This window comes from Macrotis lagotis, chromosome 1 (assembly GCF_037893015.1).
Source record: "Macrotis lagotis isolate mMagLag1 chromosome 1, bilby.v1.9.chrom.fasta, whole genome shotgun sequence".
Classification (NCBI taxonomy): Eukaryota; Metazoa; Chordata; class Mammalia; order Peramelemorphia; family Peramelidae; genus Macrotis; species Macrotis lagotis.
In genome coordinates, this window is record NC_133658.1 from 853,733,519 (window position 1) to 853,752,569 (window position 19,051).

General features: G+C 40.4%; 1 protein-coding gene and 1 pseudogene across 1 annotated transcript in view; one reads left to right on the forward strand and one right to left on the reverse strand.

Annotated features, from left to right (window-relative positions):
• Nucleotides 1-4,015, reverse strand: part of LOC141508136 (large ribosomal subunit protein eL43-like) — a 32,780-nt pseudogene extending 28,765 nt beyond the window's left edge.
• A 323-nt stretch (nucleotides 4,016-4,338) lies between these two features.
• Nucleotides 4,339-19,051, forward strand: part of NFYC (nuclear transcription factor Y subunit gamma) — a 95,397-nt gene continuing 80,684 nt past the window's right edge. The window contains exon 1 of the mRNA XM_074217655.1: nucleotides 4,339-4,531. The gene's annotated coding sequence lies outside the window, so the exon portion shown is untranslated. The remainder of the gene's footprint in view (nucleotides 4,532-19,051) is intronic.

The window sequence follows — 19,051 nt, forward strand, 5'->3', positions numbered from 1 at the left end:
ACTATTAATTAAGTAGTCATTCCAGGTATATTTTTAAGTTGGAATTGGAAGGATAAAAACAGAAGAATGTTGGAAAAGATCTGTAAAGGTGTTTTTTTTAAAGAAGAATTTAATTATACTACATATTTACAGAAGAGAGCTGTCCTGAAGGCAAGACAATTTTGAGAGCTCAGAGGGGGTTAGTTCTCAAAGTATCTGAAGGAGATGATAATTAGTACTAACATATGCCTACTTTCACATCCATATGAAATTTTTTATGAGAATCTACACAGGCCTTGAGGGCAGTTGTGTGCTGGTTTAACAAGTGACTCTCTGAAAAAAAAATGCACTTATGACACACTTTTAAATTTCATCTGCACTGTATTTTCTCCATCACTTTCTTAAATCTGCAATCAACAAAACAACAAATCAAATCCTGGTTTGTGGCATTTACTGATTTTCAAAGTATAAATGCTCACACAGGAAATTTAACAATTGGTTCAAAAGAGCTATTGGAGCTGACTCCAGCACACTCCATCAAGGCATCCTTGATGAGGTGCTTAAAAAAGAAATGACAGGCACTCCTGTGATATTCCAAAGGAGGCCACATTTTTTAACTATTGTACAATTGATTGAAGGAGGCAGAGAAGAAAAGATCCAACTAGAATTCTAAAGGACTACCAGAGGCTTTTTTTTTTTTTTGCAAATCTTAGGAACTCTGTAGATCTTCTGAAATGAAATCCACTTATAAAAGTCTGACCCTACAGTACACACAAGAATATATCTAGTGGGATAAAAAAATGTCTACTATCTAGGATGTACAGTCAACAACATACAGAGCTCCTCCATCAGCAAATGTCTCCCAGTCAGGGGACAATTTTTGGTTCCACAGTTGAACATGAGAGCAGGTTGGATTTTTTGGGGGGAATTGCAAAGTCCTTTTAATGACTACAAACTTCTGGAAATAATAGCTCATTCTATCATTTAAATATCACTATTCTTCAAGTGAGGCTCTTTGGTTTCAAGTCCTGAGACATTAATCTCTGAAGAATGGAAGATGAGTATTATGTAAAAAGGTCAGTGGACAGGGGAGAATGGACATAACTAGAGTGTAGCACACAAGAAGCAAGGGATTACAAAGAATAAAGAAAGTTATCAAAGGTATGGATAGAAAAAAAGGGCTGGCTATATAGAGCAAGAATGAGGGATAATAGACAACTTGTGTGCTCTGCTGTTATGTCAGTCTGTTAAGTGCTAGGGATACAGAGAAAGGGAGAAAACAAACCCTGCCCTCTAAGAGGTCACAGGCTAATGGGGGAGACAACCATGAACAAAGATATAGATAGGATAAATTGGGAGATAATCAAAAGAAGGGAGGCATTAGAATTAATGGAGACTGGGAAAGGCTTCTTGTAGAGGGTGAGATTTAAGCTGAGACTTGAAGAAGAGGAGGGAAAGTGTTTCAGACCTGGGGACAATCACCGAAAATGCCCAAAACTGAGAGATAGAGTATCTTGTTTGTGGAACAAAAAGTATGTTGGACTTGGGCTCAGTGAAGGGATAAGAAGACTGGAAAGATACTTATGACAGGCAGATAAACCAGCAGGATATTTCAAAAGTGCTGAGCCAAGGTGGTGGTAGTATCAGAGAAAGAAAGGGGATATTGTGAAGGTGAAATCTATAGGCCTTGGCAATGGTTTGGCTATGGGGATTGAAAGATATTGAAAAGCCAAGGATTGCACTTAGGTTTTGGATCTGGGGAATTGGGAGGATGATGATGTTTTCAATATTAGGAAAATTTAGAAGAGGGGGAGAGTTTGGGGAGAAAGATGAGGATAATTTTGGGTATGTTGAGTTTAAAATATCTATAGGATATCTAGTTCAATATATCTAATAGGTAGTTAGGCATGTTAAGACTGGGGGTCAGTAGAGAAGTTAGGGTTGAATAAATAAATTTGAGAACAGCACAGGGATATTTGAATCCATGGGAATTGATGAGACTAAGTGACTGAGGGAAAAGAGAAGATGGAACAGGATGGAGCCCTATTGGACAACCACAGTTAGCAGATATGACCTGGATAAAGATTCAGTAAAGTAGCCTGAAGTGTGGTCAGTTAGGTAAGAGGATAAGGAGAGAGAAGTTAATTAGGAAGGTGTAAAAAGATTGCATGCAAGCAGTGAGAGCTAGTTAGTGAACTCAGAATGGTTGCCTGAGTTATTCAAGACTGAAGCTTAGCAAGACAAGATTGGTGATATGAGAGGGCAAGGAACTTAAGAGAAAAAGTCAACATAGAGTTGAACTGGTTCACCAAGGGGTTAAGATAGGGAAAAAGGAGAGAGTTAAGAGATGGGAGGCAATGGTGTGGACAAGGAGTGGTATTGGAAGATAGAGGGAGAAATGGAAAGTCAATAGATTGTGATCAGGTAAGAGAATTTCAGAATTCATCAGCAAGGAGAGTGATCAAGATTTGTGGGTGGGATCAAGAGTATCTTTGGGGCTAAGGTGAGGTAAAAGAATACCTCATGGGAAGTCAGTAGATTGATGACCTCGGAAGTTAGGGTGTTTGAGGAAGTATCAATATGTATGTCAAGTACCCTAAAATGAAGTTAGGGTTTGGGATCACATACCAAATCTTGTTGGGCATTTATGGCCTTTTAAAATCTAGGTTTCCTCTCTCTCTGGCTTAGCCATGTTCTTAGTCTTATACTCTACTCCCAACATATTCCATTCAGTGATTCTGCCCTCCTTGCTGTTCCATGAACAAGTTACTTGATTCCAGATATTTCCTGTTACTTATGCCTTGGAATGTTTTCCCTCACCCTCTATTAACTTCCATGGCTTCCTTCAAATTTCAACTAAAATTCCATTTTGCACATGAAGTTTTTTCCAACTTCTCTTAATTCTGCTTCCTAGAAATCATATATATAATATGTTTGTCTTATTGTTTTCCCCATTAGATTGTGAGGTCCTAGAGGGGAGGGAATGTTTTCTTTCAGTATTTCTAGTGCTTAGAATAAAATGGCCACTTAATAAGGACATTTATCTTTTATTCTCCAAGAACACCATGATTTCAGGAAGGTGATATCATAACAACCAAGTTGGAGGGAGGGGGTGCTGTGCTAAGTCATCAGTGTCATTTTCTCCTCTGTAGTCATCAGAGTGCAGGGGCAGATATGGATCAGGATGAGTGGAGATGACCCTGGGTGGTAGTCAATCAAGATTAAGTCGCCAAGGTCAAATAGCTAGCTAGTATCTAGTGTCTGAGGCTGGATTTGAACTCAGGTCTGCCTGACTCCAGGGCCCCTGCTTTATTCATTGTACTTCCTAGTTACCACCAAAAAGTACAAATGAAAAGCCTCCTCCCCCTGTCCCATGATAGGTGGGGATCCTGACCACTACAATAAGGAGGAAGTTTAATAATCACTTTTGATTAATTGGGGAGGATAGATTGTGATACAGGTAATGGACTAACTGAAGAGGTAAAGATCGTCTTGGAGGTCTGTAGACACAGCTACCAGGACTTTGATTTTGAGTGGTGGTGTGATTTATGAGTTGATTACTCTTAACTTGTTTCATCTGTAAAATATTATTTTCTATGTTGTATTAATAATAGGTAACTATTATTAGTAGCAGCTACCTGACAAGATTCTTGTATTATTATTATTCGATTTTCTATATTGTATTAATATGGAATTAATAGCAGCTACCTGAAAAGATTCTTGTATTATTACTCGATTTTCTATATTGTATTAATATGTATTATTACTAGTAGCTGACAAGATGCTTGTATTACTCGATTTTCTGTATTGTATTAATTATGTATGTAATTAATAGCAGCTACTTGACAAGGGTGTTGAGAGGATCACACCTCACATATGGAAGGTGCTTCCGGTGGGGCTGGATGGTATCTAATTAAACATTTAAGGTCCGTCCATCCCGTCCAGTGGAGATGGTCTCTGGGGATAGGATGGCTGCGGGACCCTACACAGGTCCCCGCCACACTGCAGAGAAGGCATTTCTTCGGATGACCTCCATTTCAGTGATTTATGGTTTCTAAGAAATCATTTCCTCAGTCTGGAGTCTGGAACTTACTTTTCCTTCTCAGGGCAAAAAAAAAAGAAAAAAAAAAGGCGTGTAGAATGGTTCAAAAGCCCCGGATCCGGGGAAGCCGGGAAAAGTGCTCTCCAGGCCCCGCCCCAGGACTTTCCCGGAAAGGGGCGGAGCCACAGCCCCGCCCCGCCCTCCGCACGCCTCCCGTCCATCGCGAGACTTGCGAACGCCCGCTTCTGCGCACTCCGCCCCGCCAGCGACCAAGGCGCCAAAGGCGGGGGGGAGGAGGGGGGAAAGGGTGAAAGTTGGGGGGGGCCGAGAGGGGGAGACGGTGCGAACGGCGCGGCCGCCATCTTGTTCGTGCCCCCGCTCCGCGCTCTCCGTCCTCCGTCCCCCACACGCCGCCCCCCCCGCCGCCCCGGCCCCGAGCCGGCCTCCTCCGCGGAGCCGGGACACGGCGGCGCTCCGAGCCCTCCTCCCGAGCAGCCAGCCGCGCGGTGGGTGAGTAGGGGGGCGGCGGCGGGCGGGCCGGGGTGGGGGCGGCGGCGGGGCCGGGCCGGGGGGCGCCGCCAGGGCCCCGGCCTCGGCCCCTCCCCCGCCCCGCGGCGCGCGGCGGCCCGGCCCGGCCCGGCCCGCTGCCCCGCGCCGCCATGTTGAGCGCTCGCGGTGTCCGCGCGCCTCTCGCCGGCCCGCGGGCCCTCTCCCATTGGCGGAGGGGCCGGCGGCGGCGGCGGCGGCGGCGGGGGAGGAGGGGGGGCCTCGATCGTGATTGGTCGGCGCGGAGGAGGCCGCGGACCCGGCGCCTTATTGGTCGCGACGGCTCCGGCCTGGCGGGGGAGGGGGCTTTGGGGACGCGCGGGAGACTCGGGGTGCGACGGAGGCCTTCCCCTCGCCGCGGCCGGGGGCTGAGGGGCCCCACGGCGCAGGCGCGAGGCAGGCGGCCCGGAGAAGCCGGGGAGCCCGCGGGGCGCGTGGGTCCCGGGGTCGCGCCTGACCTCGGTTAGCTGGTGATAGGGGACACTAAGCCCCCCCTTGCTGCAGGTTGTGGAGGTGTTGTTTGTAAAGCACTTGGCGGGTTCCCCACAGCAGGGGGGCTCGCTGATAAGGTGCTCAAATCTGGGGGCACAGACCTTCGGGTGGGGGGCCTCTGGGGCTAGAATACATTTGGGGTCTTGGGGGAAAAAAGTGTTAAGCTTAAGAAACAGTAAAGGAGGGGCGGCTAGGTGGCACAGCGGATAAAGCACCGGCCTTGGAGTCAGGAGGACCTGAGTTCAAATCCGGTCGCAGACACTTAATCATGACCTAGCTGTGTGGCCTTGGGCAAGCCCTTAACCCCTTTTGCCTTGCAAAAACCTAAAAAAAAACAGTAAAGGAGAGAGACTCCTTTTTTCCCAAATACTACTGCTATATATCTATATCTATCTATCTATCTATCTATCTATCTATCTATCTATATCATTAGGTTTTTTCCAAGGCAATGGGGTTAAGTGGCTTGCCCAAGGCCACACAGCTAGGTCATGATTAAGTGTCTGAGACCGGATTTGAGCTCAGGTCCTCCTGACTCCAAGGCCGGTGCTTTATCCGCTGTGCCACCTAGCCGCCCCTGGTATAGAGATATTTGATCCGATATGCATGACAAGGAGTGATACTGGCCTGACAGTTTTAAAAGGCTTAAGGGAAGGTTTACTTGCCCTGACTATACCTCTGAAGACAAGAGTTCATTTGGGGGTACAACCTAGGAAATGTGCTTGCTCTGGGAAGAATACCTGAACAATCTGGACTGTGGGGAAAGTACAGCTTGGAAAGCCAGGTCTCCTCTTTGTCTTATCTCGTGAAAACTGAAAGACCAAGCAGGGCATAGTACCCAGCTCCTAGCTCTTTTGCTTTTCTTTTTGACAGTCTTGACTTTTTCTTCTTCAGTTTTTTTTTTTTAAACATAGCCTTAGGAATGAAAATAACCTAACACATAACTTCTCTTCCTTACATAACAAGATTTGACAACAGTTTCTGGTTCATGTTTCATAATGAAATATGACTCTACTCTTCCAGTCCAAAGTTTTAAAAAACCATGGAGCAAGGGGCCACATTCTGGCTCACTGAATCATACCGGCTCAGGTTGATTTCAGAGGACTCATCCTAAGCCACAGGGACAGGTCAAAACACATTTGCACCCAACTCTGAAGTTCCTATAGGGATAGCATTTACTGGGTGGTGCTTTTTACCCGCAGTAGAGTTCTAAATATCTGTGCTCCTAGTTCATTTGTAGATGAGGTTTCCATCTTTGGATTAGTTCCTTTGGGTACAACTAGAGTTTAGGGAGGAAGAAGGAAGGAGGGAAACTGGAGCTTCAGTAAGATTTTACAGACCTGGGTCTGTAATGTTTTGCATTTTACCACAGGGTTTTTATTCATTTTTAAGGACTCAACATGCATGCATTTTAAAGTTGAACATAATTAGAATTTATGAATTTGGAAAGTGCTAAGGGCATATTATATACTCTGCAGGTTTTAGGAAGAGCAGCTGCTCATAGTTTCCCAGGGGGTAGAGTGTGTGATCATATCTGAGAAAGTTGCACACAAAAGTATTTTGTGAAGTTGGGGTTAGGAGTTAAGAGGCATTTGATTAGGGTTCTAAAGAATGGGAAAAGTAAAGGGGAGATATTCTAGGCTTAGCTAATTAAAAAAAACCAGGGAAATGGGAAAATAAGGAATTTGGGGATGTGTTGGTAAATGCTTAACAACTGCTTCTATAGAAAAAAAAGTTCCCATGACACACTTAAACTTAATCAGCATTATTAACATTTTCTTCATGCCTTTCTTAAGTATAGAAAATCATCAAAATAACAAATTCAAGTTATAATTTGTAGCATTTCTAGGTTTCCAAGGTTGTAAATGCTCAAACTGAAGTTAGTGGTAATCTCCAGAACTTGTATGAGCTGACTCTTGTGGTTTTGTGAGCTGGTCTGAACTGACCCCAGCATTATGGTGTGAGACTGGAGAGAGGGCTGGGCCTAGAGTCAGGGAGGCCCAAGTTCAGATAGGACCCTGCATGCTCTGTGACTTTGGCAAGTGATATAACCTCTGTTGGCTTCAGTTTCCCCTGCTGTAAATGAGGATAGAAGTGAAGATCAAATGAAGTATTCATTGTAAAGCTCTTAATCTAGGGTCAAACACATAGTAAATGCTATGTAAATGTTAGCTGTTACATTTTCAGTAAAGATAGGGTGGCAAAGTGGATAGATGACAGTCCTTGCTTGCATTTGGAAAAAAAATGGATTCAACTGTTAGCTTGGACAATGACTTTGTATTTTTTGGCAAGTCACTTCGCCTCTCAGTACTCCAAACAACTTTGTTAAGAATTTGAATTCTAGATTGATCTCTGTTGGTAAGAGTTACCACACTGAAAGCTCCCTTACATTCATGAAATGACAGTTTTAAATTCCCTTACCTGTTCTTCAACTCCCTCCTGCCCCAAAAAAAGACCATCACTGAAGACTCTCTCTAAAAAGGAGTGACCCTTTTATTCTTTATTCTTTATTTTTGAAAGATTTTATTTATTTTGAATTTAACAATTCCCCCCCTTCTCTCCCCTACCCCCCCACAGAAGGTAGTCTGTTAGTCTTTACATTGTTTCCATGGTATGCGTTGATCCAAGTTGAATGTGATGAGAGAGAAATCATATCCTTAAGGAAGAAACATAAAGTATGAGATATAGCAGAATTACATAATAAGAGAACATTTTTTTTGAAATTAAAGGTCTTTGTTCTTTGTTCAAACTCCACAATTCTTTTCTCAGGATACAGATGGCATTCTCTGTTGCAGATACCCCAAAATTGTGCCTGATTGCTACCCTGTTGTATGAGCAAGTCCATTAATGTTTTGATCATCACTCCCACTTTGCTGTTAGGGTGTACAATGTTCTTCTGGTTCTGCTCATCTCGCTCAGCATCAGTTCATGCAAATCCTTCCAGGCTTCCCTGAATTCCCATCCCTTCTGGTTTCTAATAGGACAATACTGTTCCATCACATATATATATACATATATATGTGTGTGTGTGTGTGTGTGTGTGTATATATATATATATATATATATATATATATATCACAGTTTATTAAGCCATTCCCCAATTGATAGACAATCCCTTCAGTTTCCAATTCTTTGCCACCACAAACAGAGCTGCTATGAACATTTTTGTACAAGTGATGTTTTTTTTTCCATACTCTCTTCAGGATATAGCTCCAGTAGTGGTGTTGCTGGATCAAAGGGTATGTACATTTTTGTTGCCTTTTGGGCATAATTCCAAATTGCTCTCCAGAAAGGTTGGATGAGTTCACAGCTCCACTAACAATGTATTAGTGTTCTAGATTTCCCACATCCCTTCCAACATTGATCATTGTCCTTTCTGGTCACATTGGCCAGTCTGAGAGGTGGGACGTGGTACCTCAGAAATGTTTTAATTTCCATTTCTCTAATAATTAGTGATCTAGAGCAATTTTTCATATGACTTTTGGATCATTTTGATTTCCTCATCTGTAAAATTGCTTTTGCATATCCTTTGACCATTTGTCAATTGGGGAATGACTTGTCTTTTTTTTTTAATTTGACTCCTCTATATTTTAGAAATGAGTCCTTTGTCAGAAATATTAGAGGACTGATCCTTTTAGCTAAGTCTCTTAGTAAAAAAGACTGGATTGAAATGGAAAGAACAGGTTTATTGTACTAATGACTGCTGCTGTGACTTATTCCAGAGGTGGCAGTAAAGAGAATCTCTAAAGGATAAGTAAGAAAGATGTAATGATGGGATAGAATCATCAGGATTTGGGAATAGTTAGAGAATACTATAGTTTCAGACTTGGAAAGCTTGGAGGACAGGGGTGAGATGCCACTTACAGAAATAGTAAATTCAAAAAGAGAAACAGCTTTAGGGACAGAGAATAAACTAGGTTCTGGACATGCTGTGTTTGAATTCTAGGTGGGAGATCATAGGATCAGCTTCCAAAGATGGAATGAACTTCAGAGACCATCAAAAAAAAAAATCCCTTCATTTTAAAGATAAGGATAACAGGATCACACAACTAGGAAGTATCTAAGGCAGGATTAGAACCCAGAATATCTGGACACCCAAATTCATTTGCTCAGTTATACTAAAATCTGTAAACAGAAGAGAATTCAGGACTAGAGAAAGATCTGGTTGTTATTTGTTAAGTTCAAGGCATTGTAGGGAAAATTATTAAAGGAGAAAATTGTTGAAAGAGTACCAGAGTAAAACTTGAGGAACATCCACTTTTTATTGTTAGAAAGATGAACAATTAGATACAAAGATAGTTTTTGTTTTTTAGTTTTTGCAAGGCAGTAGGGTTAAGTGGCTTGCCCAAGGCCACACAGCTAGGTAGTTATTAAGTGTCTGAGGTCAGATTTGAACTCAGGTACTCCTGACTCCAGGGCTGGTGCTCTATCCACTGTGCCACCTAAGCTGCCCCTACAAAGATAGTTTTTGAGAGTTTTAGTAAATTTTTAAATGGAATGGAAGCAATTAGTTAAGATAGTAAATGATGAAATGGATGCATCTATTAGATAATTTTTATCAAGTGGCAGTGAATGAGAAACAGACTCACATTTTGGTTGATTTTAAAAGGCCTTTTATAGACTTAGGGAAACCTCAGTCCTAAAAAAACACATGATACCCAGGTTAGTCTTGCAGAATTCAGATAGTAATATTGCATCCATGTTTATAACCACTTTTATAATCTAGAAACTTGGCCTGGGAATGTAGAAAATTTGGTTTAAGTGCTACCTCTAATATATACTAGCTATATGATCTTGCACAAGTTACTTTCAGTGCTTAAGGCTGCTAATTTTATAACACCATAAATTGCAAAACAGTTACTATCCTCATTTGTAGAGTTTCCTTATAAGAAATTCCTGAAAGCAATGAAGTCACAGGTCTGGCTAGACTGAAGGAAAAACAAAGGCTATGCTAATGGTAGCTGAGAATACTAAGCATTTGCTCACTTTGGGTAAGATGACAGGATTTGTACATTGAATAGCCATTCTGTATATGAAAGAAAAATACTAAGATTTTTTTTTTTCCTAATTCCATATTCTGTTAAAGCTAGGGGAGGTATTAAAACAGTCAGTATATGGAAAGAGCACTGGGTTTGGATACCAGATTTGCCAGAAATGGAATCATTTCTTCCACTTGTTACCTGTGTGACCTGAGTCTCAATTTCCTTATCTGGATATTGAAAGAGTACTAGTTGGAGTTAGGAGAGCTGATATTGAGTCCTAGCTTTGTTTCTTACTTGTGCAACTAAGAAAGTTATCAACTTTCTTTAGACTTTTATTTTCTCATCTTTAAAATGTGGTGTAGTGCAGAGGATTGAATTTGAAGATGATTGAAGTCCATTTAAATTTCAGCATTCTTGCTTTATCCACTTTATCACAGCAAATGTTTTGACTAGATGCTTTAAACTGTCTGATTTTTAATGGGAAGCAGACTACTGGGGGCTCTTGAGCTACAGGAGGGGATAATTTCTTTTCTTTCTGTGCTTTTGTTTGTAGTCTTACAGATTTTTTAAAAAAGTCATTATATAAGCATATAGTATTTATAATAAATAAACTTGAGCAATCTGTGATCTATGTGAGTATATTTTAGTTTTCATGAATGTCCTCCAAAGCCTCACTAGGATCTAGAAGTGTCACTGATTTCTCAAAGGTTAGGCCATCACAGTTGGCTCTGGCATGTCTTACCTTTCAGGTGTAAGCTTGGAGGGAGCATGTTTCCTATCTGAAAATCAGCTTAGTTAAGTTTTTTTTTGTTTGTTTTTTAGGTTTTTGCAAGGCAAGGGGGTTAAGTGGCTTGCCCAAGGCCACACAGCTAGGTAATAAATAAGTGTCTGAGGCCGTATTTGAACTCAGGTACTCCTGACTCCAGGGCCAGTGCTCTATTCACTGCGCCACCTAGCCGCCCCCTTTAGTTAAGTTTTGAAGGGCTTACCACCAGAACATTGGCTTTCAATGTTCTTTGGCCATAGCAGTTTTTGAAGGGCTTGTTGAGTTGTGATGGTGGGAACACCTACATTGAGCAAGACCAAACTTTTTGGAAATGATGTAGTATAAGAATTAATTTGGAGTGAGGAGAGGGGGGAAAACTTAGAAAATCTGAGTTTGGGACAAGTTAGTTATTCTTTCTAATTCTCCTTTTCTTAGCTTTCAGAGAGGAGTAATGATCCTTGAGCTGTTCTACTTCACAGGATTGTTGTGAGCATCCAATAAGATAATGAATGTCTAGTACAAGATAAACTCAAGGTCCTTAGCTACTCTTCTTAGCATGAACGATTTGCAGAGTTAGCAATAATCTTGCTCGGTTTTACTTGTGTCATGTAGCTAGAGAGACTGAAGGGATTGCCTTTAAGCTTTCCCAGGGGCACTTTTGACATATTAAAGAACAACCAGCTTCCTCATTTTCATGACCAGGTTGGGTTTAGTTTTGAGCTAATATTGAAATCAGTCCAACAGACATTTCTTAAGTGGCTACTCAGTGCAAGGCCAGAGGCAACACTTTTGATAATATTTATTTATGAAATTATTTGATAGTATTTATTTAAGAAATAAGCATTCCACTCATGCCTTTTGTTATTAAGACTCTGTGGAACACCAGGAGGCTAATGGAAAGAACCCTAGGGTAGAAAAGACCTAAGACTGGTCTGAATTACTCAGTGGACCACCATTACTTAGTCACTTATTCTCTCTCTTGAGTTTTTAAATTGGGGTGGCCATACTTGCACTGTCTTATAGAATTGTTGTAAAAAAATGCTTTGGGGGCGGCTAGGTGGCATAGTGGTTAGAGCACTGGCCTTGGAGTCAGGAGTACCTGGGTTCAAATCCGGCCTCAGGATCTTAATAATTACCTAGCTATGTGGCCTTGGACAAGCCACTTAACCCCATTGCCTTGCAAATGCTTTGTAAAATGCTGAAGCAAAGTGGAGCCAGGGACATTGGGTGGCCCAAAAGTCTTAGTGCAGTTTAAGCTCTGTAGTTTTGAGACACCTCTGTGGGAGACAGGTAATACCAGGTGTGTAATCACTCAGTCTGAAGTTGACTATGCGGAATACTAAGATGGTGTAAAGTGAAGGAGTTATTCTTTCAATTCAATATTTATTAAGTACTTCCTCTGCTGGGGGGGGGGGGGAGGGATAGGAATGGGGTGACAACAGTGACCTGCGTGGAGCAGAGTCAATCTAGGAAGACTTCTTGGAGAAGGTGAATTCTGAAGAAAAGATGGGGGGAGGGAATCAAACAGCAATAGGAACACAGGCCCAATCCCCAGCAATCAAATTGCATTCTTTGGGTATGGAAAATGTGCAGGAAACTTTAATGGAGGGAATTTTTGAAAGAACAGATGCTCTTCATTCACCGCAGACTTGTACTTTTTTTTTTAGGTTTTTTCAAGGCAAACGGGGTTGAGTGTCTTGCCCAAGGCCACACAGCTAGGTAATTATTAAGTGTCTGAGACCAGATTTGAACCCAGGTCCTCCTGACTCCAGGGCCTGTGCTTTATCCACTACGCCACCAGACTTGTACTTTTAAGAGTAAAACAGTGGCATTTGACTCTTCCATTGTAAGGTTATCTTCTGGCCTTTAAGGATTTTTTTTTTCTCTCTGGCACTGTTGGGGAAACCATCTAAAAGGCCAGTGTCTTGGAACTCAGGAATTTTTTTATCCCTTGGAAGCATTGGGAATCCTCAGGCTTGAATAACCCTCAAGACCTGGGAACAGTTCTCTTCAGAACTCTCTAGACTCTGACTTGTGCTCAGAAAAGGGAAAAGGCAGAAAAGAGCGCAGCCAGGAGAACTGAAGGAGGGTTAAGGAACTCCCTTTTCAGACTCTACTTGTCCTGGGTTTCTCCTACAGGTCACAGGTTGTAAGCTGATTGGTTAGTCAAGGCAGAGATTGATCTCAAATACTAATCTTCTGTTTCTCTTCCAGTGCCCTTTCTACCATGCCTTAAGTGAACAGAAGAGAGTCTGAGGGGACAGTTGTGTATGTTGTGTTGGATAGCTTTGGAAAAGAAGCTGAGATGGGAAGTTTTGGGGTGTTGGGCTAAAAATTATAGTCCTATGATTTGTCTTTGAGCAGGGAGTTGGCATTTTGAAAAAGAGAGCCTGGGGATAGAGAGGTGGTTCAGTGGTCTAGGCAGGATGTAGCAAAGGACTGGGACTGAGCCTTGGGGGCTGTGGAGACAGAGGAAGCAGCCCAAAGTAGACTGGACAGGCCTGGGAAATGCAGATGAGAAGACAAGGGGAACTCCCAAAGACTACACCATCACTTTCTCTCACTATTATGGTCCACAGTCTTAAACCTCAGGAGGGGAAGGGCTGGGCCTCAGACAAATTCTGTCTTCTCTTAGCTTCTAGGTAGTTCAGAAGAGGTGCTGAATTGAGTTGAATACCCCCCCCCCTTTTTTTAATAGTAGAAGTCAGAAGACCAGCTCCAACACTAGATGTGTAACAGTAGGCAAGTCACTTCATTTCTCTGAGGCCTTCTATGTAAAATGGGAATAATATCAGCTTGTCTAATATTGTAGGGCTTTTGTGAAGAATGTGCTTTACAGATTATAAAACAGAAATGGAAGTCTTTAATGAAATGATCTTTGAAAAGTTTATACAGATTTTTAATGTTCTTTTAGAGGCAGTCAATGTTAAGTGACATGCTCAGGGTCACACAGCTTGTAGAGTGTCAAGTATTGAGGCAGGGTTTGAAGTCAGCTCCTCCTAACTTCAGGGCTGCTGGTGTCTATCCACTGTACCCCCTAGCCACTCCTGCATACAGTTTTTAAAAATAAAGGAATTCATTTTGAAGGCAAGAGAATTCCACCTTTTGGGGGGAAAAAGGATGAACTGCTTCTGTGTCAGTGTGCCAAATGTCCAATGTCCCCAGGGCAGGTGCAACTAGAGGGAAGGGAAGCAATCTCAGACTTCCTCTAGGAGCTTATTTTCTTGGTGGGGGGGGGGGGGTGAGAAGGAAGAGTGTAGTTGTGTGTATATTGAAACCTGTCTTTGAACCTTTTCATGTTTTTCGAGAAGATGAGAGCTTCAGTGAACAACAGGAGAAAATAACTGAAATATTACTCTTGTATTCATAAGCTTTTGATTTACATGACCCTAAACCTCTTGGTAATTTCCTTTACTACCTCATATTGTAATTTTTGTCTTGGCATATAATAGTGTATATCATAATTATGTTTAGTTTGTTATAGCAGGTCTAGACTGAAAGTTTCTTGGAATCAAGGGGCCAGGTGTACTTATATTATCCCCAAATGATTCTCTACACACCACATCCACTTATTAAAAGACTTGCTCTTTAGATAACAGATCAGGGTTCTTAACACTTATTCAAAAAATATTTTGATAACTATTTCAAGATAATATAATTAATCTTTTATAATTCTATATATTTTATGCATTTAAAAACATTATTTGTAGAAGGATTCACCGGAAATCTTTTCCCAAAGGTTCATGACAGAAAAAAGATTAAGAATTCCTGATGGAGAGTAGTGAGACGTACAGGTTTCATTGTTTCTATTTTTGTTGTTCAATCACTTAGTTGTGTCTGACTCTGTGACCCATTTGGGGTTTTCTTGGCAAAGGTACTGAAATGGTTTGCCATTTCGTAATCCAGCTCATTTAACAGATGAGGAAACTGAGGCAAACAGGATTAAAAGACTTGCCAAGGTTCACCCAGCTTCCCTGTCTCTATTTTACAGAGAAATGAAGGATAAAATATGTATACTGGGAATTTATCTGTGCGGCTTGGATGCAGGAAACATACAAAATCTGCAAAGGCACGGTCTGCAGTAGTGTAGCTAGACCAAGGTTCATCTCCTAATTGCAGCACTTACTAGCTTTGTGACCTTGGGCAAATCACCCTAAGCCTTGGCTTCCTCCTCTGAAAAATGAGGATGATAATTACTAATACTACTTCCTGTTGATAAGGATGCAGCCAAGAGGTGCAGAATTAGGATGATTATTCCATTCAAGCCCATTGTCTTCTCTCCCTACCACTGTCCAATAAAGAAAGTGAAACTAAGGATTACTGTAGGACAACAAGAAACCACTGATTTAAAAGGCAAAACTTAAAACTGCTGGCTGAGCTTTGACTGCCCTGTCTTCATAGACAGCAGAGGAGAACCTGAGATCAGGAATGATCTCTTTGAAGCTCGATCCAGCCTCATGTTTACTCCTGAGGAAAGACATTCCTTTTCTTGTAATGAAAGCAAACTGGTTTTGTGTTCTCTGATAGCCAGAATATTTCTTTTTCATTTTGTTTATGTAGTTTTTCATATGATAAGTTAGGGAGACTACAAAGTCCTTTCACTGTTTTTCTACATTGACATGGAACACTTGCCCTATTCCATACCATTATAAAGAGTATATCCAGGAGGGAAATTTACAATATTGATGAGGAATAGAATCTCAGCCTTAGCCTTATCTGTTCTGAAAGCCAATGCAATGTCACCTTGCCACAGGATCTTTCATAATTGTTTAATTTTCCTATGTAGTCTGTTATATGATAAAACTCCATTGTAATAATAGTGGAGGAACTTAATTATTTTTAATTTACCCATGTCACTGGATTTTTGGGTCTGGCATGGCATTAAGCAGTTTTCAAGTGTGCTGTATTTTTTAAAAATATAGCTTTTTAAAAAGTTTATTTCATTTTATTTTATTGAATGTTACATGTTATATGTTATTTTATTTTTTCAATTACATGGAAAGATAGCTTTCAACATTCATCTTACTGTAAGCTTTTGAGTTCCACATTACCTCCTTCCTCCCCAGTAGTGAGTAAGCTGATACAGTTGTACATGATACAATTGTGTTTAATATATTTCCATATCAGTCATGTTGTGAAACAAGAATCAAAACTAAAGGGGGGGGAATGAAGAAAAGATAAAAAAAACATAAAGCAAGTTTTTAAAAATGAAACTAGTATGCTTTGGTCTGCTTTTAGACTCCATAGTTTTTTCTGTGTATGTAGATGGCATTTTCCATATTTTAGAATTATCCTTTGGGGGGGTAGCTAGGTGGTGCAGTGAATAGAGCATCAGCCCTAGAGTCAGGGGGACCTGAATTCAAATCTGTCCTCAGACACTTAATAATTACCTAGCTGTGTGACCTTGGGCAGTCACTTAATCTACTTGCTTTACAACCCCCCCCCCAAAAAAAAAAGGATTATTCTTGATCACTCAACTATGGAGAGGAGCTAAATCTGTCATAGTTAGTCATTGCACAGTGTTGCTGTTAATTTGTACAATGTTCTCCTAGTTCTCATTCTGCTCAGTTCATGCATATCTTTCTAGGTTTTTCTGAAGTCCACCTGCTTATTGTTTGTTTGTTCGTTCCTTCCTTCCTTCCTTCCTTCCTTCCTTCCTTCCTTCCTTTCTTTCTGCAAGGCAGTGGGGTTAAGTGGTTTGTCAAAGACCACACAGTTAGGTAATTATTAAGTGTTTGAGATCAGATTTGAACTCAGGTACTCCTGACTCCAAGGCCAATGCTCTATCTACTGCGCCACCTAGCTGGCCCCTCATCATTTCTTAAAGAAGAATAGTACTCCATCACATTCATATAATTTGTTCAGCCATTCCCCAGTTGATGGGCAGCCCCTCATTTTCTAATTCTTTACCACTACAAAAATAAAAAAGCTGTACAGCTATTTTTCATAGATTTTTATATTCATAGATGATGTTTATTCTTTCAAAATGAATTAAAAATTAAGTATTTTAAAATTTATGTCAGTTTTAATTTCTAATATAGGAAATATCAATGCACATAATTCAAACAAAAGCTCTTTGGGATCTTCAACAATTTTGAGGAATGCAAAGGAGAACTTTGTCAGAGAAAAATTATTTCCTGATTGTTTCCATAGATAATCATGCCCTTCTTATGTACACTATTCTGATCATGAATGATGGATTTAAATCTGGAAGGGACTTGTCTCACTTCCTTATTTTTCAGACAAGAAACTGAGCCCCAGGTCCTCTGATTTCAAATCCAAAGATGGTTCAGATGAAGGGGGGAAAACTAAACTCCAAGAACATTTTCTAAGAAAATTGTGACTGTTCAAGCCCAAGGAAAGCATACATTGTTTTTATGCTGTGTCCAAAAAATGAAATCTATGTGTTTTCTTTGTTGGAATTAAGTCTTGTCAACTTAGAAGAAAGGAAGTTTTAGACTTTTGGGTAAAAATCCCTCCCTCTATAAGCATTTCCCCTAGCTTTAAAATTTTACCCCATTCCAATACTTACCCACGTCTGTGTTGGATCTTTGGCCTCATTGTATGGACTGTGGTTTTGAGCTTTTAATAAAGTTCTTGCCTTTGGACAGATTTATTTTAGGCAGTGGAGCTATGTATCCATGCTCTTTTATATAACTAACTGTATGTAAGCAGTATGGTGTCGAGGGTTGGTGGAGAGTCCTCCTCAATTTGTTTTTTTTTTTTTTGCAAGGCAAATGGGGTTAAGTGGCTTGCCCAAGGCCACACAGCTAGGTAATTATTAAGTGTCTGAGACCGGATTTGAACCCAGGTACTCCTGACTCCAGGGTGGTGCTTTATCCACTACGCCACCTAGCTGCCCCAGTCCTCCTCTATTTGAATGTTTTCTTTCTGTTACAAATCTAGGTAGAATTCAAGCTCATATTTAAGTATGTTAAAACTTTCCTTGAACTTAAATGAATTCAACCTATTTAAATCTCACACTTTATCCTTAGAAATCAGATTAAACAATTGTTCTATTTTGAACACATATTCATGAATGTGGAATATAAAGTCAACTTTAGCACTGCTCAAAAGTAGTGACAAAGGACAAAATGATTCATAAGAAATGATTCTGGGATATAGAGTATTTTACATTTTTTTTGGTCCAGCTCCATTTGAAGTTGATAGTTCCTTAAAGTTCCCTTAATTACTGTTATCCTTGCCTTCATCGACTGCCAGTTGTCCAATGATCTTTGTAAAATGAGGTGAGCCCAGGGCTGATTCACATGCCATCTCTTATGTCCCTCCAGTGGATATTGCACAGCCTTTACAAAAACAGAAATAATGCAATGCTGTAGATCTCTTCGTAACTAGCATTGTCTCTTTGGATTTTTAAATTTTTTGCATAGTTAATTTTAACCTGTAGCCAAAGGGTAGGGAAACATGTTTCTTTTCAAACAAATAGATAAAAACCCGTAGAAGGCAAAACCTTTTGGGTTGGCATTTATGGGGTAGATCAAAAATTGCTATTTATGGTGGCATTTAAATTGACTCATTTTATTAGTACTAAATTATAAAACTTAAAATTCTATTAACCATCAGTTATGTAATTTGTAGAGAGCTATATATGTATGGATGTATATAGATACACATACACATATATCCCTATATATGTGTACATAAAATGCTTTTGCTTTGCCTCTCCCTATCAGTTAGTTGACTCTGGAAGGTCTCTTTCCTCATGCATTGAAGGCAGAGGTCAGATAGCCCTTTCTAGCACCTGGCACAGTAGATTATTCAGAATAGATGCTTGATAAATATTTGAATTAAGATGAAAACAAGATTCTGCTTAGAAAATTACTTCTATAATACTGAGAGATTATCAAAATGAACATGTAAATTGTCTTTACTTGGTTTTTCTTAAATTTGGCTCAAAAATGAACATCTCTTCACCCTCATTCCCATCTGTAAAGCTTTCCTTAGGGTTGATTTTTGTCTAGTATTAGGAAGGAGCAATGAAAACCCCAGTTCAATTTCTAGCTCTTGATCCTTGCTAGATTTTTGAACTTCCACAAACCTCATTATGTCCTCATCTGTAATATGGAGATAATAATAATAATGATGCTACTACTTACCTCTCAGGTATTTGTAAGGTTCAGATCTCATGAAGTACTATATAAAAGTTAATAAATATAATAATATGACAGATGCATATCTGGCAGGGTATTGTGCTCCCTTGTAAAACCAGTTTTTACTTTGGAACAA